The sequence below is a fragment of the Bos grunniens genome, chromosome 5, assembly GCF_055505025.1.
Source record: "Bos grunniens cultivar Pamir isolate PY7600 chromosome 5, Bosgru_T2T1.0, whole genome shotgun sequence".
In the NCBI taxonomy this organism is placed as follows: domain Eukaryota; kingdom Metazoa; phylum Chordata; class Mammalia; order Artiodactyla; family Bovidae; genus Bos; species Bos grunniens.
In genome coordinates, this window is record NC_141169.1 from 23,768,600 (window position 1) to 23,793,616 (window position 25,017).

General features: G+C 41.6%; 2 long non-coding RNA genes across 2 annotated transcripts in view; both read right to left on the reverse strand.

Annotated features, from left to right (window-relative positions):
* The window catches only part of LOC147371404 (uncharacterized), a 298,466-nt gene that overhangs the window by 132,369 nt on the left and 141,080 nt on the right, over positions 1–25,017 (reverse strand). The gene's annotated exons all lie outside the window — the stretch shown is intronic.
* LOC147371407 (uncharacterized) overlaps positions 24,502–25,017 on the reverse strand; it is an 82,048-nt gene continuing 81,532 nt past the window's right edge. Inside the window, exon 2 of the long non-coding RNA XR_015163550.1 lies at positions 24,502–24,676. This is a non-coding gene — a long non-coding RNA (uncharacterized LOC147371407). The remainder of the gene's footprint in view (positions 24,677–25,017) is intronic.

The following is a 25,017-nucleotide window of genomic DNA, read 5'->3' on the forward strand; positions in this document are numbered from 1 at the left end:
GTGTAGTTTTGCTTCCCATTCAGTAGGGAGGAATAGGTCTTCCTCTGCCCACTTAGCTTTATTTATGGAAATAAGCTTTCCAAATAGCAGGAAATTCAGCTTTACTTTAAACCACCAAGTGCCTGAATGGCTTTCATCCATTATTTCAGAGTTTTTAACTTTATACTTTAGGCTAAGGCAAATGTTATATATCTAACAGACTCTTGGAAGTTAAACAGACATAGAATGTGCACCCCTGTATATATGTGTGTGTGTATGTTTGCATGCCACAGAACTAAGGGCACATGCTGCCCATCACTGCTTATCAACTAACAGAAGGGCCACCACCTACAGCAGCCAGAATCTACTACCACACTGGCAGATACTAAGCTTGAGAAAAAGCAAACTAGATGGTTAATAAAAAGGATTCTGAATCTATGGGTATATGTATGCAATTTATGGATGAAGTACCAAAAAATGGAAGAAAGATATTGACAAATAAAAGTGAATCTACCTACATTTACTTCACTAAAATTGATTCCCATCCCCCATCATAGATTTCTCTATTCATGCCAGTCAGCTTTCCCAAAAGAATCAGCACAAGGTCACAAAGTCTACAAAACTTCTTCTCTATTCATAAAAAGCCTGCCTTGACTCCCAGTCCACACCCTCAATAAACAGACAAGCCCTTGCCCCGTGCCCTAACAGGCAATCTTCCGAGACCTTGACCTGCAGAGAGTGTTTCTAAGGAGAGGCCATTCCATCTGCCCAGCTGTTCTCTGGCCACACAGTCTCCTCCAGAGACAGGCAGTGGCTGTGGCTCAGCTGATCTGGGCAGATGTGACTACAGAGATGGAAAGAAATATTGAGACGCGAGAGGGAGCTCCTCTGAGACAGGACTCAAAGTAGCAGATGAGGCAGGCTGTCAATCAGCTGTCACTCAACAGCCTGACCAGTGATGCTCTCCTTCCTGAGGCCATGCGGGAAGTGCTTTGAGTTGTATTCTAGGATAACTTCCTTAAGGTGAACCAGCAGAGGCAAGGACATCTGTGATGAGCTCTGATGCCCAAAGGGAAAGGAGAACTATAGTCACTCCGAGATGAGCCTGGCTCTGGACCCTCCTCCTCATGGCATGTCTAAACCTCCATTCCTCCAGCTCAAGATGGGAAGTGGGCAATGTGACCGTCTATCCAAGAGAATGCATGTAAGAATGTGGCTACAGGCAGAATAAAAAGCTGACTCAAAGTTCCTGGTTCTCCAGCTCCAATGTGCATCTTCTGGAGAGCTTGTTCAAAAACAGATTACTTGGCTTCTCCTACAGAGGTTTCATTCATCAGATCAGGGTCAGGCCTGAGAACATGCACTTCTAACAACTTCCCAGTCAGGGAAGGCTGACTCAGCTGGCCAAGGACCACTTTGAGAACCACTGTGAAAGCACAGGAAGAATGCCAGCTATAATGGATGATCATGAAGCATGTCCAGATTGAGCAGTAAAAAGAAACATTTTTGTCCAGAATAAGGAAGAAAATAATAAAACATATGCAAATAATAGAAGATCTAATGCCTGACTTATCAGAAGCAAAATGTTGTGATCTGATCTTTAAAGTCAAAAAAGGGCAGGGATTAATAAAACATTTTTGTTTGTTTGTTTTAAATATTTATTTATTTATTTGGCTGTGTCAAGTCTTAATTGCAGCACACGGGATCTTTAATCTTTGCTGCAAAGTGTGATCTCTTAATTGCAGCATGTGGGATCTAATTCCCTGACCTGGGATGGAACCTGGCCCCCCTGCATTGCCAGCATGGAGTCTTAGCCACTGGATCATCAGGGAAGTACCTCAAACAAACATTCTGAACAACCCCTGTCCTCCAACTTAAGAAAGGAGGAGACCAAGTACACCATGACCCTTGGGGCTTTGTAGCCTCGGCTTTCTCTCCTCACAGATGAGCGATCACATTCCTTAATTCACAAAAAGCAGAGAGGATAAGAACTGAGGGAGACGTCCACTAGGCCCTGTCTGATCACTGCCTCTAGTAATAGTGCCACCCTTGGCTTTAAGACTTTATGGTTTTAAAAAGCCAGGGAATTCCCTATTGGTCCAGTGGTTAAGACTTCACACTTTCACTGTTGAAGGCATGGGTTTAATCCCTGCTTGGGGATCCTGCAAGACACAGGGTGTGGGTCAATAAATCTAAGAAGAAAAAAAAAGCCTTTCCAGTGATCAAGACAACTATCTCAATGGAACAGAATAGACAGCCCAGAATAAATATATAGGCCCATATAAATATAGTCAGAGCTTCCTTGGTGACTCAGATGGTAAACAAACTGCCTGTAATGCAGAAGATGTGGGTTCGATTCCTGGGTTGGGAAGATCCCCTGGAGGAGGGCATGGCAACCCACTCCAGTATTCCTGCCTGGAGAATCCCCATGGACAGAGTAGCCTGGTGGGCTACATTCCATGGGGTCAAAAACAGTCGACACGACTGAGCAACTAAGCACAGCACAGCATAAATAAATATAGTCGACTGAAATGATCTTTGACAAAGTAGCAAAGTTACCAAAACTTGGAAACAACCAATAGATCTTTTTAACAGGTGAATGCATAAACATGGTGATAAATTCAGGCAATGGAATATTAACCAGTGATTTAAAAAAATATTAATGAGATTACAAGCCATAGTAAAACATGGGGAAATCTTAAAAGCATCAGTTCAGTTCAGTTCAGTCACTCAGTCCTGTCTGACTCTTTGCGACCCCATGAGTCACAGCACACCAGGCCTCCCTGTCCATCACCAACTCCCAGAGTTCACTCAAACTCATGTCCATCGAGTTGGTGATGCCATCTAGCCATCTCATCCTCTGTTGTCCCCTTCTCCTCCTGCCCCCAATCCCTCCCAGTATCAGAGTCTTTTCCAATGAGTCAACTCTTTGCATGAGGTGGCCAAAGTATTAGAGTTTCAGCTTTAGCATCATTCCTTCCAAGGAACATCCAGGACTGATCTCCTTTAGAATGGACTGGTTGGATCTCCTTGCAGTCCAAGGGACTCTCAAGAGTCTTCTCCAACACCACAGTTCAAAAGCATCAATTCTTTGGCACTCAGCTTTCTTCACAGTCCAACTCTCACATCCATACACGACCACTGGAAAAATCATAGCCTTGAGTAGATGGACCTTTGTTGGCAAAGTAATGTCTCTGCTTTCTAATATGCTGTCTACGTTGGTCATAACTTTCCTTCCAAGGAGTAAGCGTCTTTTAATTTCATGGCTGCAATCATCATCTGCAGTGATTTTGGAGCCCAAAAAATAAAGTCTGACACTGTTTCCATTGTTTCCCTATCTATTTCCCATGAAGTGATGGGACCAGATGCCATGATCTTAGTTTTCTGAATGTTGAGTTTTAAGCCAACTTTTTCACTCTTCTCTTTCACTTTCATCAAGAGGCTCTTTAGTTCCTCTTCACTCTCTGCCATAAGGGTGGTGTCATCTGCATATTTGAGGTTATTGATATTTCTCCCAGCATTCTTGATTCCAGCTTGTGCTTCTTCCAGCCCAGTGTTTCTCATGATGTACTCTGCATATAAGTTAAATAAACAGGGTGACAATATACAGCCTTGATGTACTCCTTTCCTATTTGGAACCAGTCTGTTGTTCCATGTCCAGTTCTAACTGTTACTTCCTGACCTGCATATAGGTTTCTGAGGAGGCAGGTCAGGTGGTCTGGTATTCCCATCTCTTGAAGAATTTTCCACTTAAAAGCATATTGTAAGGTAAAAGAAACCAGTCTGAAAAGGCTACACAGTATATGAATTCAACAGGCTACAAATTCCAATTATATGACATTCTGGAAAAGGCAAAACTATAGAGACAGTAAAAAGTTCAGTGGTTGCCAAAAATTCAAGAAGAGGGGGAAGGGATGAATAGGTGAAGCTCAGGGCATTTTAAGGTCAGTTAAATTATTCTATATGACACAGTAATGGTAGATACCCAACACTATGCATTTGTCAGAATCCACTCCAATGCAAACAGTGAATCCTAATATAAAGCATGGATTAGCTAATAGCAATATATCAATATTGGATCATCAATTGTACCAAACGTTCCATACTACTTTATGTTGTTTAGTTGCTAAGTCATGTCCGACTCTTTGCAACCCCATGGACTATAACCTGCCAGTCTCCTCTGTCTGTGGGATTTCCCAGGCAAGAATACCAGAGTGGGTTGCCATTTCCTTCTCCTGAGGATCTTCCTGACCCAGGAAACCGTAGGCAAGGCTGGGGAGTGGGTGGTATTTGGGAACTCTCTGTACATTCTGAGCAATTTCCCTGTAAACCTAAAAATGTTCTAAAAAACAAAAATAAAGTCTTTTTTTACAAAAGCTTTTCCATATATTATTTCAGTTCAACTATATAGTAGAGTAGATATGATTCCCTTCCTATTTGAAATGAAAAAAACTGATACACTGATGTTCCCACGAAATCTGTTGCAAACTAGGATTTGAACATTTGATTTCCTGATTCCAGTCTCTGGATCCTTTCCATCGTACTGCTCTCTCTCTCTCTCTCTCTCTCTCTTTCTCTCTCTTTCTCTCTCTCTCTCTCTTTCTCTCTCTCTCTCTCTTTCTCTCTCTCTCTCTCTTTCTCTCTCTCTCTCTCTTTCTCTCTCTCTCTCTCTCTCTCTCTCTCTCTCTCTCTCTCTCTAGTGTGTGCTCCCCTGGGACAACCCGCAAGTTCCCACATCCTCCTGTTACCTCTCACAGATGCTGCCAAGGCCAAAGAGAGCCCAAGACAGGTAGCAAAGAGGAAGGGCAAGTGGACAGACCTGAGGCCACAGACACTGTCACCGGGGGAGACTCCATGATCTCCCTGGCTGGCCTGAGCACCCAACACCCATTCACCAACCTACAAAGGGAGGCTTTGGGGAGGACTCAAAGGAAAAGGCATCATGTCCCTTAATCATTCAGATTTTCCTAATAGAGTACTTCCAAAACTTCAGCCCTTAACATCCTATCTTTACAGATTTTGCTGCCTGCCTATCGTTTATACTGTTTTTACTGGATATTTTCTTTAAAGAGACTCAACTTTTATTTAGGTTTGTTCTAAACAGAGCCAACTCATAAAATCAAAAGTGTTCATGTCTGTACCACTTCACACCTCCTTGAGTGCCCAGGAACATCTGTAACACACTTGAAGAACTGCTGCCCTCGAAATGCTGCCCTGGGGAAATTTGCCCCCAAACTCGGAGCCCACTGGACAGAAATTGAGGACCTGACTCTCCTCTGTATTCCTAGCAGCCAGCAGAGTCTCTAGCACATAGTAGGTGCTCAGAAAAACGTTTGTCAACTAAATGAATGAATGGTTAAAGGCTACTATCTATGTTGATCAGTTTTCCAACAGCCGCCAAAAAAAAATCTAACTTCCTAACTGCAACCCTAACGGACGACCTCCCACTGTCCCTCTGAGCTCTGGGTACCCGGGCCCGGCCACCAGCAGTTGCTGTTCTTCAGCATGACTCATTCCTGGTAGGGCAACCCACAGTCACTGCCAGTCATGCATGTTCCAGCATCCGGCGTGCTCCCGAGCGTCCAGAGAAAGGGCACATCTCCTGGGAAGCCTGACCCAACACACCTGGCTGAACTTCCTCCCTTTTGGGCTCATCACAAGAACTCTGATGCTCTCATTGTTCTCTATTATAATCATCTATTTTCAAGAGTAAGCTCTGTGTGAGCAGGAACCCTGTCTTTCTCATTGGCCCTGCCCATGGTTCCAATCATGCTCAGTAGGTGCTCCTGTACTTAACACTGCTCAGGTTTGCCTTCTCCATACGTGGGTGCTCCTGTGTTTGATTCATCCTCAGGTACCTAGCACCAACCAAATGCCTGGTACATAGGACACCCTTAATTAACCTCATGGAAAGGAGGGAGGGAGAAAATTTAAACTGAAAGATACAATATATTATTCTCCTAGTCTGATAGCTGGAATACTGGTGAGAAACATCAGCCATGAACTGGGTGCTGCCTCCAGCCATACCAGGGCATAAAGAAACAAGTAAGTGACATCTAAGACCAAGTGTTACATTAGGTACTTTCCACAGTTTATCTCATTACTTCTTAACTCTGTGCCAAAGGTATTATTATTCCCAATTTACAAACACTGAAAAGAACTTTTTGCCAATAGTGAAGCATTTTTCTATGCTTCTACACAATCTGGCACTGGAGCCTCAATCTCCCCCCAAAGGAAGAGGGGCCCAAGGAAAACCCTCCTCTCATTTCTCTGTGTCTAACAGTGACTTCAACCACACTTCTGAGAACAGTGAACTCAACCACACTTCTTCCCTGGGTTTCCCTGGTAGCTCAGCTGGTAAAAAAAATCTGCCTACAATGCAGGAGACCCCCGTTTGATTCCTGGGTCAGGAAGATCCCCTAGAGAAGGGATAGGCTGCCCACTCCAGTGTTCTTGGGCTTCCCTGGTGGCTCAGACAGTAAAGAATCCACCTGCAATGCAGGAGACCTGGGTTCGATCCCTGGGTTGGGAAGATCCCCTGGAGGAGGGCATGGCTACTCTCTCTAGTATTCTTGCCTGTGCTTAGTCTCAAAGAGTTGGCAAGATTGAGCAACTAAGCACAGCACAACACTCTCTTCCTTTCCATCCGTGGCGGCGGTGCTATGGGACCCATCTCCTCCTCCTTCTCATTTATGTCTTTTCCTTCCTTGCACGGGGAGCTAGAAAGTTGGGCTGACAACAAAGTGGATATCATTTTGAAGTTTACATAGACCAGGCTGGCAAGTCCATGGAAACCTGCATAAATTGCTTAATGCGGTACATGTTGCTAATATGCACAGCACATCCTGTGTTGAAAGTGATACTTTTCCACTGGTACTAACCTCTCCTTTGACCTCGGAGCTCACTGAGCAGTTACAATCAGGTGATATTTATATTCGGAACAGGTGACACATTAAGTTTCTTCGCTTGGTGACCCAGACAGTTACCAAATGGCAGCCAGACTGAAAATCAACATCAAATTGTTTACACATTCTCCCCTTAAAGAAGGATGCCTTGGAGAAGCGCTCAGCCAGAAGAATTTCTCCCAAGATTTGTTTGCTGCGAGGTAGAACAGAGAATGTTAGCTCTGGTTTGAGATGCCATCTGATGAAATTACATGGAAGGTGACAAAACATCATCCTCTGAACAATGTTTGATCCATTTTAGCACTTCCCCCTCTCTCTTGCCACTTTCCCATCTTACCCACAGAAGAGCTTCTCATATGAGAGGCTAAGGAAACCAACCAATAGAAAGTCTAGTTGAAACTGAGTGCTAGAAACTTATGGGGAGAAATCTAGAATTAAACTAAGGAATTGCCTCCAGAAAATTAACTGGGACCAACTTAGCACAGCGCAGCACAGCACAGCTGACCATTGTTATAAAGCTATAAAGTCTCTAGAATTCCATTCCTTCGTCCTTCCACTCAGTTCCCTCTCAGACTTCAGTCTCTCTCTTTCCCTCCTCCTCCTCTTTCTCTCCCATACTCTCTCATATTTCTTATTTAATACACTTGTTTCCAAGAAAGGAAAGAAACTTACATTACTCATTCACACTTTAGTGTGAATTAAAGTCAGTGAGTCAACTCTCACAGGAATGAGGATTTAAAGGCATAGCTCTAATTGTGGAATGGCTACCTCTGAGCCCTTTTAAGGATATTTCATGGAACAGCTAAATACAAGGAAAAGGAGGAAAACTGCCCAAGTCTGCCTATGCAGAAAGATAGCTTTGGGTCCAGTTCTGAGAAATGAGAGCCATCAGCTGCCACTCAAATGAATTCACAAGAGTTGAATGAAAGTTATAATTTGCCCTTCGGGGAGTGACTGGTTTTAACACCCTCCTCTTCCTCTAGGAAATAGATCTATTTTGATGGCCTACAAGTATCAGTCCTGTAGGATTCAGATTCATTCTTACTCAACATCCGGTCTCTCCAATCCAAATGCCCTTTCTCCACCCAGGCTTTATCTGAAAAGGCACAACATGAGCTGCTTGGGCCAAATGCGGCCATGAGTCCTTCAACAAATGTTCTGTACTCATAAGTGCACGCACCCCTTGGCGCAGAAAGCTGATAGCACTCTGACATATGGCTGGTCCCTTAGAGACTCTCCCCTCTCAGCCAGAAGAAGTTCAAAATTCTGAGTCAGGGGAAAATTCAGTCTGTTCCAAGCAAGAGAAACAAGTGTGCTCCCAAAATGAATGCTGGTATTTAGATATGCCTTAGGGTATTATAAATATAATCTTTCTGAGGTGTGAGTGTGTCAGGAAGAGACAGAAATGGAATGAGTGTGTATGTGTGTGTGTGTGTGTGTGTGTGTGTGTGAGATGACAGAGGGGGGGGAAAGCACAGGCCCAGAACCAAGAAGGCTCAATGCAAGCATTGATCAAGAATGCAAAACCAGGTATACAGAATGCCCAATGGTTAACTTCAGAATTATCTACTGCTTCCTCCATGAAGAAGTGGAGAAAGGGGAATTAGAGAGAAAGAAAAGGTGGTGGGGATGAGAGAGAAAAAGAGAAGCAGAAACAAAGATGGAGAGAAATAGAAAAGTGGAGATGGAGAAGAAGGACTGGGAACTGGGGGGCCTTACTGGATACAGACTGCAAAGCCTGGACTGAGAGGGAGAGACAGCAGAAGGAGGAACTGCTGATACACCACGGGCCGCTCCATCAGTTACAAGTGATTCATTTCTGCCTTTATTGTGTTTGGCCAGCTAACAAACTCCATGTCCATAAAGCAACACCAAGACAGATCCACCATCTATAGAACACTCAACTTCCTATTGAATATATGGGCTTGCTGGGGCGGGTCTTACTCAGCCCCTACTGGATCTCTGGGCATGCAGGCCATAACATGCTCTGGACATAGGACCAATGAATAGAATGAAATGAAGTAAACTGACTCTTCAGGGGGACTTGGATGACCTTCATTGCCCTTTAGTCAACCAGGATGACAACCTGAAGCAGCAACACAGCCCCAGGGCAGGGGTTCTTAACCTTTAGCATGCCATGGTTTCCAAAGCCTACAGATCCCTTCTCAGAATAATGTTTTCAATTTGTAAAACTGTAAAGGAAAGGAAAACAATTACACGGTTATGGTTATCAAATATTTAAATAATGTGATATAGTGATATTTATACTCCTTCATCAAGGCTTTAAATAATAAGATCTGATGAAGGGTCAAATGACTATTGTTATTTCAAAAAAGCAATGGAATAAAACAATGTTTCGAGATGCCTGCAACAACTATCAGATGCTATGAAAAGATCTGTGATTTCCATGGTGACAAAGTCACAGTGCTTATACGTTATCACTGCAGCTTGTTGCCTGCATTCTTCCTAGAAGGAAAAGCTAGTTTTCAGGGAAAGGTTTGATACAGTAGAGATGCAGTGTTTTCACATTCAAATTCAGGAACAGGAACAAAGGAAATAAAGGGAAGTGGTTTGCAGATAGTAATAAGTACAATAAAAACAGAACTGTTGAATATAATAACAAAGCAATGTCTGCTACAAGCGAAACAGCAAACCTCCATTGAGGAAGACTCTTCCCTGGGCTATGTACTTTTTCCATGTATCATTTCCCTTCGCTCTCAGTCTGAGGAAGGCATCCTCTTCCCACTTTATAGATGAGGAGACTGAGGCTTAGGGGTTTTAGAGAACCTGTCAAGGATCAAAGCTAATGAGTAATTGAGCCAAAAACAGAAGTTAGAGCTGTGGCTGTCAGACGCTAGAGCCCATGTTCACTGTGTCTCCTTAAGAGAGAGGTGTGTGCATGCGTGCATGTGTGTGTGTGTTTGTGTGTGCATGTGTGCATGAAAATAGAGAAAGACAGAGAGCAGTGAATGTCTAGAGCTGCCGTTTCCTTTTTCCCCGTCCATGCTCATGTCCCATTGGTGTGAAATAGAGACACAGGTGCCAGAGTGAATAGGAGACTACAGATCATCAACATCATCAAAAAATCTCAAAAATACTGAAAGGGAATAGCTATGTCGGGAAACCAGCTCTATCAGACAGTAACATACTACAAAGTGTCTGTAATTCTTACCGCACGGTAATGGCACGTGTATAGTTAGTCAGATGACCTGAATTTGGGTGGACTCTCCATGCAACCATAAATGTGATTCATAAGCAGGTAATATCACGACTGAACCACACTCACTGCTTTCTCAATAAGACTGCTGGGTTTGAGGAAGGAAGGAGAACAAATTATTCAAAATGGTGTTCAAGCAGGATCTGTTTCTATTCAAGTCATTAGATGAGACCCAGACACAAGTCAGTAAGCAGCAAGACCAAACCAAGCTTCACCTAATGCAGAGCAGGATGGCAGCGGCTTTTCTGGTGGCCACATCCTATCGGTGACTCATATTAGATTTATTGTCAAAGAACATCTCTCAACCTTTGTCATACATATCAGTGCTAAGCCATGTCACATCCTTAAAGTGTGCTATTTGTTTTGGACCCAAATACACATGTCTTTCAATTATCCCTATTAAATTTAATTCTATGACCACGGTTCATCATGCAAAGCCGCGACCATTCTACTTTTACATTTCTTTCACTACTAATGAGCGTGGCCTGATCATTGGGGAACATTGTTCCCTTTCCTTCACTAGCCAACATTTCAATAATCTCTTTGAGACCCTGATATGTGATAATCAAGAAGCTATATGACTTGAAGAATTCACATTCTGCCTTTCTGAAAAATCAGATGAGTCTACCTATCTTAACCTACCTTTCACCTTCTCTCCCATATCCATACCTTCTCAAAGTTCCCTCGACTGTGGAATTTAATTTGTTTAGGCTGGAAGAATGGACTGTTTGAACACTTGTACATTCACTCATCTTAAACCCTTTATTTCTCTTTTATCAATTCTTGCTCAATCGTTTTCAGTTCAAGGATCATTCTGCTTCGTTTACTCAATCTACATCAGACACTAAGTATGTCCTAGGCACTGATAATTCAAAGATCAGTATGTTCCATGACTTTTAGGAAGCTTTCAGCTTTTTGGAGAAAACAAATGTGCAAACAGATAAATTGTATGTGATAATTAGGAATCGAAATAGTTTATGTAATAAAGAGAGTGTGTTGACTCACGTAATTTAAAGGCCCAGAGGAGGGTAGGCTTCAGGTATGGTTTGATTTGGGCTCCTTCAGTGACGTGCTGGAGCATATCTAACAACTAACTGACTCTAGAGAACAAAGCTTTGATTCATAGTGTTTGCCAATTTCCATGCTGTAAATACTCCTCACGTGGTCTGTTTCTTTCAAGCTACCAACAGGAAGTTACTGAACACAGAATTGGGACAAGATGTACACATCCACCTCTGGCCTGATGCAGGCCAACTCAGGCACACCACTGCCACCCTCAATTCTCTGCAAGTCTCACGGTTCTTCCATCCTTGGTGTGCTGATTTTATCCTGACGATGCAGTCAGAAACAGGGACTGTATGTTTTCTTGGTAGTGTCCAGTGAATGAACAAGCTTCTCTTCCCTTAATTATTAAAAAAATATATATATTCTAAATGCCTCTGAAATAATCACTCTACCCAAGGAATGGTACTCCCCACTGACTTAGCCTTGGGCAATGTGTTTAAATAAGGCTCTTCATTTTACCTAACAAGTGCTCCTTGTTGGAGAGAATTATTAATAGCACCCAAAACCTGTCCTCTAGAAGGTGAAATTATCAGCAAGGTGAGAAAATAGCTTGTTTATAATATTTGCCCATTGTAATGACTAGGCTAACCAGATGTTTTTTAGGATTGAAATTCTCATTTCCTCTCCTCCACCCCCTAGTCCCCCTACTACTGGAAGGGATTACTGCTGTTTGTTCACAGCTAAGTTCCTCCCCAGGCACTGCCCTCACCAAAAGGAGCTGCTTGCTTATCTTCAGAAGAAATTGCCTTGAAGGACTGGTCAATGGGTTGGCACAAAAGCCCCACCTCAGTTCAGACATCTGGAGGGAGATCCCAGCTCTGGAGCTCACATGGGGTACCGAGTGAGACTTTCGGCAACCACATTTCCCTCTGCCCTAGAGGGCTTCCCTTGCTCCATTACATCATTCCTGTGAGCACCTCCCCATCAAATCTCCTGCATGCAAATCTGCAGTGTCTATTTCCAGGGAGCCCCACCTGAAATACCCATCCTTGAACCAGTCACTGAGGTGGTTCTAGACAAATCAGAACTGATCATTGAAGCTGTAAGTGGTGTCTGTCTCATTGACATCCCATGGTTGCTCCACTTTGGGGAAGGGTTAGAACAGATCTTGAGAGATAACCACCATATCTACTACACAATACAACATGCTGAGTGACGTAAAAGACAAATGTAAAATATCACAGTCCAATGATTGGTGCATTCTAGGTGCTGAGAGAGAAAGAAAGCAGCCCCTGACATCTGGAAATAATCACAGCTGGACCCCAACAGCACTGCAAGCTGGTCTGATACTCATAGCTTGGCAATTCTATTCCCCAGTTGGACATAAACAAGCTCACAGAACACCAACCTCAGACAAGCTTACTCTGAACCATAATAGAATGAAACAAAATAAGGCCACTGCATAACTTTGCCTATTACTCTGTTACTGAGACACTCCATGGTTCCCCAAGGAGCATGTTCTCCCTCCAACAGTGGGTAACAAGCCTATCTTGCTTCATTGTCAGATGGTCCTGGTGGTCTTTGGCTAAAGGACATTAACAGCACTAGGTAAGCATATGTGAGGTGAATAACTGAGTGTATAAAGAGCGACTGTGCCGCTCCTCCTTCAGGGGAGCCTTAACTGAGGGTGTGACCTTTGAGCAGGTTCTTGAAGGATGACTGGGCTTTCCCAGGCAGGCAGGGTCAGGGCATGGGCAAAGGTTGGCCGATCAAAAATGAAGGGGGAGGAATCCACGAGGGTGGCAGGAAGGGAGAAGCAGGAGGATGCTGGGACCAAACCTGGAGATTATTGTAGGTCCACTTAATCTTGTAGACAAAGGGGACAGAGAAGCGGGAGGTAAAGAGCTCTAAATTTGAAATCTGGTTGAAATGAGAATTCCCTGAGTAGCCATAAATAATTTTTTTTTCTAACCCTTTATTCTTCTCTCTTTTTTCAATATGGAAGGGGCACAAGAAACCCAAGAATCAGAGTGCCAGTGTCTGAGGGCAGAAGAAGATGCAGGTCTGAGCTCAGGCAGAGAGCAAATTTGGCCTTCTTCTGCCTTTTTGTTTTACTCACGCCTTCAAGAAATTGAACAATATCCACCCAGCACTGGTAAGGGTGATCTTTACTCAGTCTTCTGATTCAAGAGCTAATCTCTTCCAGAAACACCCTCAGAGACACACTCAGAAATAATGCTTAAACATCTCTCTGGGTGTCCCTTAGCCCAGTCGAGCTGACACATAAAATTAACCATCACATCTTATTAACTGGTCTTGTATCATGTAAGTGTTCATTAATTTTGGGTCTTTTGAAAATAACATGTATCTGATAAAGCTGAAGTAGACTTAAATTGCCCTAGTCTTGTAAATCTTCCCTAGCCATCCCAGACCACCATTTTAGAGAACTTTGTGTATATTTGTGAAATCCATGTTTTAACATTTTCACTATTTACGTATGTAATGATAAGCCATATTAATACTATTTTGTACTTTGAAATACAAGTAGTATCACAATGTTTTATCATTTTCCAGTGTACTTTTTTCACTCAATATTATGCTTTGAGATTCAGCCTCTTTTGTTAATACAGTATATGCAAAGATTTTTGTAAAGCTAAAGCTGCTAACAATCATGTAACTACTATTATTATTTTCATTATTATTAATATATAGACTTAGACCATTCCTTGCAATTACTTTATAGTTAGTTATCTATCACTAATTATACTACATTTTACTTATCTATTCGCCTATTGGTGGATATTTAGTTTATTTCCAATTTTGTCAATTCTAAACAATATCCTATAGAATGTCATTGAACAAGTCACATTCATTATTTTCAAGAGTTTGTTTCTACTTAAAAGTAGATTTTCTGGGTTTTAAAGAGAATATATTTTGAGTTTTACTAGCTATTGTCAAATTGCTTCCCAAAAGGTCTGCAACCATAAGCAATGTATAAGAATTCCTACTTTTCTTTATCTTTGCCAACTACAATGTCAGATTTGTCAAAAATTTGTAGGTGCAAAGTGATAATCTTTGTTTTAACTTGCATTTTCCTGTTCACTAATAAGTGAGATTGGGGTTTGGGTTTTTTTTTTTTTTAACAATTATTGTTCAGCTAGGTCCTTAAGCTTTTCCAAGGTCACAGATCCCTTTGAGACTCTCCCTCAGAAAAATGCACATATGCATACACACCACATTGAGGGGCTTCACGAGCCCTTGAAGACCAGCCATGGACACCCTCAAAGCAGGGACCCTGGAGATTTCAGTGGGCATAAGAACTACCCAGGAAGCTTGTGAAAATGCACATTCTCAAGACCCCACCTTCAAGGATCCCGACTCAAGACATCTGGGGAAGAGTCTGAAAGGTTGTTGATAATTTTTGAAAAGACAGCTTTCAGGATTCTTGTATTTCCAGTAAGAAATACTATTTCTGCTTTCCAAAATTTTCCCTTCTCCCATAGCTATGAATAAAGGATAAAATCACCAAGTTCAATGTACAAAAGCTATAACTTGCCTTCAAACTGATCCTGCAGCTATTAATACTTTTAAACCAGAGCTACTACTGCAGTCACACCTTGTGCCTCTCATCAGCTTTGCTGGCATGGGGGGGAGGGGGAGACATGACAAGATGAATAAATAGGTGACATGTGATGCAAAGAAAAACCCAAGGAAAGGAAAAAATTTTGGAGACTCTAAGCTATGCAGAAAATGCTACATAAAAAGCGTCTCTCTACTAAATATGAACAGTGTGTGTTTAGAATGGTTTGTGTTACTAATTTTATTTCATGAGCGAGCTCATTTCTTTTCTGCCATATACTTTACAGATTCTCTTGTGAAAAGAAGGAAATAAATTTAGCATCCTCTCAGATCTAAATTCACATAAGTGACTGTGGTAAGATGAAGAAAATTGATTGCCTCAACTGCAAGTAAGATATTTTCTATTTAAAAACCTAGCACTAAGGAAGCCATGAACCAGAGAATTTGTGGAACATTTAGAAAGGGTTTAAGAATCCTTTTGGTATGATGGTGATGTTACACAGATACATTTCTCCCTCTTTTTATTCTTCAGCTTTGCAGCTTTCAAGAGAGAGTTAATCCTTGTTTTTGACTCAGTCACATGACATGTGTTCCTTTCTGAACTATTCAAAGGCCAACATCCTCTTGAACCTTCGGTGTAACTCAGCTCTGTGAATGATGCCAGGAACAAGAATTAGGATCCGGTTCTAAGACTTTAGAATGACTCACTGGTTAACTTTGGTCTAGTAACAATAGAAAAATGACTCAGTTGCTCTGTCTGTGAAACTGGAACAGTGATGCTGGCTGCCTGCCTTGCACAAAGGGATGAAGGAAGGCCAGGTTTGTAAGGTAACAGAGGCTTCTGGAGCAGGGGCCTTACAAGAGTGGGAGGGGGACAGGTGCCAAGAAAGAGCCAAAGACCACGGAAGGGCAACCTGACACACGACTCTCAGTTCTGCAATAGGCTGTGCTGGCTGTTCTGTAAACAGTGGAGAAGACTAAATGAAGCTGATTCCCATCCCTTGTCATTCTGGAGACTCCTTCTACTTTTATGGGTAACTCATTGGGTTCAAAGTAAAAACGGTGGCCCAGGCTTCCTGCAACTTTCTAATGCCCATTATCTTCTTTTGGCTACATAGGTCTTCTCATACTATATAGATTTTCCCAATTCTAGACTGTATGTTCATTAAACATAAAGATTATACTTGATTTATATATATATATGTACATGCCTGGTAAAATGCTTGGCACTCTCAATATAAATGCTATAAGTGTCAGATAAATGAGTTCTTACACATGGAGTAAAACAAAACACACATACTCACACACTAGCATTTTCCCCAGTATTCAAGCCAGAAAGAAGATAGGGAGGGATTGGAGAGACAGTTCTGCTATCATACTCATTCCTGCATGTATTATTTATGATATAGACATGACTACAGTACTAGAGATAAAGTACCCATAGAAAAACAAAATAGAAATTTATTTCTCTCCCTCATACAACATGACTGCTCCATAGTGTCACAAGCACAAGTTCCTTCCACTTTTCTTGGGGTGTTACCCTCAACTGCATGGTCCAGTTAGCGCACCACAACATCGCATCCTGGCTAGTAGACGGAGAAAGGGCAAAAGAGCACATCTTTCATCTCCAGAACACATCTCTTCTATCCACAGCCCTTCTAGAACTTAGTCACATGACCACAACGAACTGCAAGGGAGCCTGGGAAAGGCAGTCTATATTTCTGGCTAGCCGTAGGTCCAACTGAAAATCAGCAGTCTCTAACAAAAAGAAAGCAGAAAAAAATATTGGGACAACTAGCTATATCTGCCACACTGCCCAGCATAAAAAAATAAAAGCAAAAACATATGGACTTCCCAGAGTCACTAGGAAAGTCCTCAGTGAACTCAGAAGGAACTGGCACTAACTGGTCTCATGAGTGTACTAATCACCATGCATACAACCTAGATGTTCATTTAGGGAAAAGACTGTTCTAAACTTTGTGTGTTTGCGCTTTTAACAGCTTTCACATATTAATCTCTGATACCTTTAAACCTCCTTTCCTATACTAAATTTGGGTGTTCATACTATAGCTAAAGTTTTATGTTTTTATACCTCTGTTGGAATAAAAGCCCACTTACTCTGATTACTATGGATACAAGATTAGAAGACAAATGCATTCAGTGTGAAATCAGGCATCTGCGTGCACTCAACTTCAGAAATAAGAGTAAAAAGCCATGAGTGTGCCAAGAATAGGACAGATTATGAATGATCAGACAACTTAATAGTCATAATAAAGTAACCACAGAATGGTTCAAGCCTATCAAGTAATTGCCTTCTGTCAAGTGCTTCACCTGCATCCTCTTATTTAGAATACAGAATAGAAGTAAATATAAATATAGAAATACAGATATGGATCCACGAGGATGTAGTACTATGACTATCCCCATTTTCAGCTGAGGAAACTAGATTCAGGAGAGCCAACTGACTTGCCAAGACCATGCAGCTACCCAGTAGCAAAGCCTGGTCTTGAACACAAGAATCTAATACTATTATTGGTACCTTTAACCACTGAACCATACCACCATACTACAGCTCCAATACTTTGGCCACCTGATGTGAAGAGCCAACTTGGAAAAGACCCTGTTGCTGGGAAAGATTGAAGGCAGGAGGGGAAGGAGATGACAGAGGATGAGATGGTTGGATGGCATCCTCGACTCAATGGACATGAGTTTGAGCAAGCTCTGGGAGATGGTGAAGAAACAGGGAAGCCTGGCGTGCTGCAGTCTATGAGGTGGCAAAGAGTCGGACATGACTGAGAGACTCAACAACAACAACAGCATGCTGATCAAGTGGAGGACTATGAGTAAATTCCCACGTGTCTGCCCACCATCACATGTACAGATACTGATCCTGTAAATCACCCTATCTGGAAGTACTGGGAGAGGAGAACTAAGCAAGGGAATTAAGGTTTCAACCTTCAGCATTTAAGAAATGATCTTTAAAGCCTTTTCAAAACCTTTGGACAATGAAGAAAGTTTAAAAAAATACTTTAAATATATTAAAAATAGCCCTACATTTGATTATTTTCTTCTACAATTATTTTGTATTTAAGGATAATTCTTTATAATGTGTGTTACTTTCTGCTGTACAATGAAGCGAATCAGCTATATGTGCACATATATTCCTCCCTCTTGGACCTCCCTCCCACTCCACCCACATCTCACCCATCAAGGTCATCAGAGGGCACCTAGCTGAGCTTCCAGTTAATTTAATGATCACAAGATCTAAGCTACTACAGTTGTCACACCTACAAACTACTCTTAAATAGTGTTTCCTCCTATTGTAATTCAGCTTGTAATAATTTAAGTCTACCTCATCCATACAGAGTGAATTCCAGGAAGAGATGTCCCTGGTTTTATTCCCAAATTAGGAACAGAATGGGTGTCCAATAACTATTTATTGAATAAATCAATATTTTCCTTCAACATATTCCTTTATCATTATTTGCAAACTATTAAGAAATGGTTAATATAAATAATTATATTATTAGATGTTGCTGTGCTTCAAAATTTGATACTAAGAACTTGCACTATAAAAAGTTTTGCTTAATCCATGTTAACTTATCACAGGAATTTAATATCTCACCGACTTGAGTGTGTCTGTGTTCCCTGTGGGATTTCATTTCTATTAATAAGTTTGTTTACTGAACTACTTTTTGCCCCCAACATTTTGTGTGGTCGGTTTTAAATTTGACACCAGTGGATATGAAGGAGTCAAGTCATTAAGATCTCAAACTACTTCAGAGAAAGGTAATTAGGCTTCAAGGAGAATGACCCAGGACCCATCTGTCCTTAATATAGCCATTCTTGAAAAGAAATTCCTTCCCCCTGAAATACATAATTAATATTACATGATTATATTCATTTTTCCTCAGATTTCAGGATTCTTTTCACCTTGGAATTCTGATTCTTCATTACTTAGGAAGACGTGAGTCCTACCAAGTTTATACACATGCTTAAAGGGGTCAAATGCTTTGTGAAAATTAAAGGGACTTTTACTTACTTAGGGTCTGTCATTTTTTAAAAAATGGTTGCTCTCTCAAATGCATGTTTGTTTCATTGTTTCCTTTTCCCGAGCAAGCCCTCTCTCCACACCTATCTCCTAGTCCAGATTTTCAAGTGCAGGATGCTAAAGGACTGTGGATTTCCCAGGTGAGGCTTGACCAAGGGTTAGAACACCTCCCTGCCTTTGATTTGTGGTGGAGCCCTGAGCGTGTGAGCCTCCAGGGAAGGGTCTTCACTGAACATTCACTGGAAGAAGACAGGCAGAAAAATTTCCACGAAATTTTTCCTCAATGTTTTATTTTGAAAATGTTCAAACCTACAGAAAAGTTGAAAGAACAGTTTAATGAACACCTATAAACATTTCATATAGGTTAACTGGATGTTAGCATTTTCCTGTTCCAAATGGTCCAACGAATATTTTTCCTTCTCTATGCTTATCTATATACTTATAAATGTTTATGTATTTTCTTACTGAACCTTTTGAAAACAAATTGCAGAGATCGTGATACATCACTCCTGAATAGTCACGCTTATATCACTCACAAAAACAAGGATATTCTCCTACATAGTCACAATACCATAGTCATCCAGAGACAATTACCACTGACTCAATATTATCTAATATACAACCCATAATCAATGTTCCCAGTTGTCCCATAACGTGTTTTATAGTCGGATTTTTGGTCAGGGAGAGGACCATCCATGTTTATTCAAGATTCTTGCTTTGCATTCAGTTATCATGTGTGCTTGGTCTTTTAAAATCTAGTTTTACCTATCTTCAGTTCTGTTCTTTTGTATGTTGTTTTGTTTTTCAAGTGTTTTGGAGACTCTGGGGCAGTTTTCTAGAATGTGCCATGTTCTGAGTTAATCTGATTGCTTCCTTGTGATTCAATTCCGCTTAAGCAATTTTGGCAAGAACAGTACATTGTAATGCTGTTCCCATGAACTTTGAACAAACTCCAGAACAAGGATTTTACCAAGGTCCCAGTGATTGAACTCAATAAAGTAAAAAATAAAAGTCATTTTTAAAAATGAGATTCAATATTTACTACTTTTAGCAGAAAGCAAAATATCCACAGCAAAATGAAAGATGGAGTATCCAAGATTCATGTTCAAGATTCTTAATAACTTATCTGTGTTTGAAAGGGACTCTTGTCATGTCAAATCCAACAACATTTGTTGAATCGTCAGAACTGAGATTTGGGCAGGGTCAGTCTCTGCCCTTGCAAAGTGGATAATTACTAACTTGGTGCCATTTCAGGAATGCAGAAGGCCACTCTTTCCCACTCGGCTACACTGCCTCTTTTATGTGAGCAACAAGTTCCATCTTCTATTATTAACCATCAAAGTGCTTTGATGAATTAGCTGCTACATGTCAGGCCTTGTGCTTGATGTTTTGTTGATCTATTTCTTACAACAACCTCATGAAGTAAACATCATTAGTCTCATGTTAGAGATGGGAAACTGAGACTCAGAGATGTAACTACCCCCAAGGGCCCAAGCAGCATGCTTAGAATTTGCCTCAAAATCTGCATCATTAACTGAAGTTCTGTAATTCCATGTTTCATCATGCTCTTCTATTCCCCAATCCCGTCTCATTCACCAAATAGCTTTCTCTTTTTTCCTCTAGACTATACACTACACTGGGTATCCAATAGCAGCATTTTATGCCAATGAGTTCTTCTAGAAATTATGGTTAATATTATGTGTCTGCTTTGTGCCAGGTACCTTGCTGAATGCTCTACACAACACATCTCATTTGCTTTTCCCCAGAACCACATAAAGAAGATGTATATTAATAATGTCCTGTGGTCACTCAGCTAAGAAATGGCAGACTAGGGACCTGAACCGGCTCTGACTACAGGTCTGAGTTCCAAAACTTTCACCCTGGATAAAGAAATATCATGGCAACCTTGGACGATGCAGTGACCCAGAGACTTGCCAGTAGTAACAAAGAGCAAAACATTGATTCATTAAGCTCTGAACTCCTCTGCCCCCGTGCTGCCAGAAGGACAACTAAAAAGAGACTCCAAAAACATTCCCCTAAAGGTCCCTTAACTCAGCAGCTCCTGTGAGCAAATCACTGCATAAGACTCCTCTCTCACAAAGAAGATTTGTAGATTCATGTGTCTAGAAAGAACCAAGACACCACTCACAGGAAGAACACACACACAATCTCTCTCTCTTTGTTACCCATCCTACACAAATCTTTGAAATGATTGAGTTTAACAAAAGATGTTTCCCTGCAGCAATTGTTCCAGACTAAAAATCAGAACACAGACTGACTATGATCACTCTGTCTATAACAAGGATATCCCCAAGAAAGAGATAAACCAAAAAATCAACTTAGCTAAATGCATCCAACCTGTTCTCTAGGCTCTTCTAGTGAGCAGGACATCCAGAAGGTGAGGAGGGTTGGGGTAAACACCTCCTGGAGTGCCTGCCCTATCTATGCCCTGCTCTTTGATAACCTGCGCCTCACTCATGACCCCAGCTCCCCACCACAGCTGATGGAACCAGGAGTATAGGAGTAGATCCTGGTTAGGGCACCTCTCCTAGAGTCTGGGATTCCAGAACTCCCCATTCCCTATCCTAAACTGAGAAGAAATGAAAAGCCAGTCTTCAAGGGGAGGAAAAACAGAACGAAGCAGGTTCACTGAGAGAGACAGACATCAGTGCAAGTGGACTTGTTGCAGCCGCAAATCTCACTTTGCCCTCAGTACCGTCCAGTGGCCCCTCCACACATCTCTCCTCATTTCCAAAATACACATTCACCTTCTTCAAACTCCAGCCCTCCCATGCCCACCTGCCCTCTCATTTGAGTCTTCAGTTATACCCCCCTATTTTCTTTCCACAGACTTCTCACTCTCATGATTATGGCTCCTCTCCTGGATTATTCCCATGAATATACAGTAATTATTGCCCAAATTTTTAAAAAAGAAAGATCCTCCCTTTCCCACACATCCTCTTCCAGCCACCACTTCATTTTCTGCTCCTCTTCAAAGCAAAGAGTTTTCTCTGTTCCTGCCTCCACTTTTTAAATGTTTAATCTTATATTCTCCCTACAGTCCACTTCCTGCCCTCTTATACCATGAAGACTGAGCTCGTCAAGGTCTCTAATGATGTCTGTGTTTGCCAGCTCTAAGGACCCCTCTTCTAGTTCTGTCTTGCCTGGCTGCCTACAGCATTCAGCAAAGACGAGTACTACCTCCCTCACAGGTTTCCATGACACAATTTTCTCCTGACTTTCCTTCTATTTTGCTTCTTCCTTCTCCATCGGCTTTACTGAAATTGCCTTCTCTGTTCTCCAAATGTTGAAGGAAAGGAGAGTGGGTCACGAAAGGTAGAAAAGCAAATACAGTATGCATTACAGAGCTGCCTTCCTCTTGGGATCAAGCATGATTGATTGCTTCATCTCCCAGAACTATCTTCCAAGGGGCCACAAAAACAACGAACATCTTAGAACTGGCTGTCCAAAGAGAGGAAGAGGGAAGAATTTATTTGCTTGCCCCCATTCCCCAGTGACCAAAGGTTTACTCCAGGGAGCACTGACTCCTCCTCATTCCCCAGTTGCTTCCACATGGGCACTGAGCAGGTCTGCATCAACAGGGGAGCCCCAGGATGGAAGCTGATAGGCACCTGGGCAGCAGGGCTTTGTCAGAATGCACTCACAAAAAGTCAGTGGGAGCCTGCACAGAGCCAGCAACAGAGGCAGAACAAAAATGCAAAGGGTCAGGTGAGTCAGAGAGCACCTGAAGTAACTCATCAGAGGTGTCTTATCCAACATCCCTGTCCTCTCCTCCCAGCGCCATCCTTACCTACTGACATTCCCACATCAGTGTCTAAAAAGCACATTAACGTGGTCAAAAGAGAACGTTTCCTCCCTCCCTCCCCCAATTAAGATGTTAGTCAATAACATCTTAATCCAACCAGTTGCTAAGCTAAAAACTGTAGAGCTATCATTGGTTTCACTCATTGGACCCTTCTGGACCTAACTGGCCCTCTTGCTCTTTACTTCTCAACAATACAATCTTCTCACAGTTGCAGTAAGAGTGAGCTTTTTTATTTTAATTTTTTACATTTCACCATAAAAAAATTGCAAGCATATACAAAAGTTGAAACACTAGTAACTATATTAACAATAGTGATAATAGTAACAAAAGAAGGTGAAAGCTGCTCAGTTGTGTCCGACTTTGTGACCCCATGGACTATACAGTCCATGGAATTCTCCAGGCCAGAATACTTTAGCGGGTAGCCTTTCCCTTCTCCAGGGGATCTTTCCAACCCAGGGATCTAACCCAGGTCTCCTGCATTGCAGGCGGATTCTTTACCAGTTGAGCCTCAAGGGAAGCCCAACAGAAGAAACAAAAGTGAATCAAATCATGAGCCCACCTTCAACAAGCATTCAATCACGGCCAATTCTGTTTCATTTCTAATTTTGAGATAAATTCCAGATGCCTCGTCATTTGTTCTATAAGCAATATGACTTTGCATCAGTTTGCATCTCTTAAAGATAAGAACTGTCAAAGAAAATCATATATATGTGTCAATATAGAATATTTGTTTTCCTCTCTCTGACTTACTTCACTCTACTATATAAGAGGCTCTGGGATCATCCACATCATTAGAGCTGACTCAGATTTGTTCCTTTTATGGCTGAGTAATATTCTATCATCTATTGGAACATCTTACCAAAGGAAAGATTAGCAAAAAGTGCAACCAATTTTTTAAACACCCTAACTGCATAACATTATAGGGTGTTCTTTTTAAAAGGTGAAGCACATCATGTCATTTCTGTGCTGAGAACTTTCCATTGGCTTCACATCATGCTTCGAATAAAGCCAACTCCCTTATTAAGGATTAGAAGGCCCAGGCTCACATGGCCCCATCTGCATCCCTGACCCTATTCCTGACCAGTCTCTCCCACTGCACACCAGCCACACTGGCTGCTCCATGGTCTCGCCTCCCCGAGAGCCCTCGTTGATCTCTGTGCCTGGAAGGCTCGACCCTGCCATCTTCCAGTGCTCAGCTCCTTCTTGTCATTCAGGTTATAGATTACATGAGAGCACCTCTTATCACCTCTCTTAAGTAGCCTCCCAGGAGTTGCCACACTGCTCTGTTCTAATCCTCTCCATAGCCCTTTGCCCATGACATTTCCGGTGTGTGTGTGCCCTGGACAGGTTTACACTTATTGTCAAGCATGGCTATTAATAGGACTTTGTTTGCTCTCGAGTGTGGCCAAAGAATCTATGGTCATCCTATTTATAAGACTCTTATTTTTGTTTGACTTTGGGTTACTTATTGTCAATCTTCTTCTATGAGAATATACACTGACAAGAGAGCTCTCGTATGACTAGTTCTCCACTGTATCCACAGTGCTTGGCAGATGGGGGTATGTGGAAGGAAGGAATGGAGGAAGGAAAGGAAGAAGAGAGAGAGGGAGGGAAACAGGGAAGGGGGAGATCTTAGGCTCTGACTTTTCAGTCCTTTTGTACTCACCTATATTAGGCTTCCATAATTTTCTATAAATATTTCTATTTTGTTTAACATAGACCAAATGGGTTTCTGTGATTTTTAACTAAGCAATTTCTGATAGCTGCTAATTGCTTGTAAGTAATTTTTCATTTTCCCATTCATATCACACCTTTTCTTCCAGTGAACTGCATTCTTTAATTAAACAAAACAAAGCAAACAAACAAAAGTTCTATCAGCACAGCCACTGTTATGTACTGAATATTTGTATCCTTCCTCTAAATTCATATGCTGAAATGCTTACCCCCAGTGTGATGGCATCAGGATGGCTTTTAGGAGGTACTTAGGTCATAAGGACAGAATCTTCATGAGTGGAATTAGTGTCCATACAAAATGAATCCCAGCCAACAAGAAATACTGTATAGCACAGGGAACTCTCCTCAGTATTTTGTAATTACCTATACGGGAAAAGAATCTGGAAAGAAAAATAGATATATACGAATGTATAACTGAATCACTTTGCTATGTATCTGAAACTAACAAAACACTGTAAATCAACTATACTCCAATAAAAAATAAATACAATCAAAAAATAAAATGGATCCCAATAAAAAATAAATACAATCAAAAAATAAAATGGATCCCAGAGAGCAGTCTTGTTCCTCCTGTGATGTGAGGATAGTGAAAAGACAGTAATCTATAAATCAGGAAGTGGACTCTCCCCAGATACCGAATCTGCCCATGACTTGGTCTTGGACTTCTGCCTCTAGAACTGTGAGAAACAAATTTCTGTTGTTATAAGCCACCTAGTCTTTG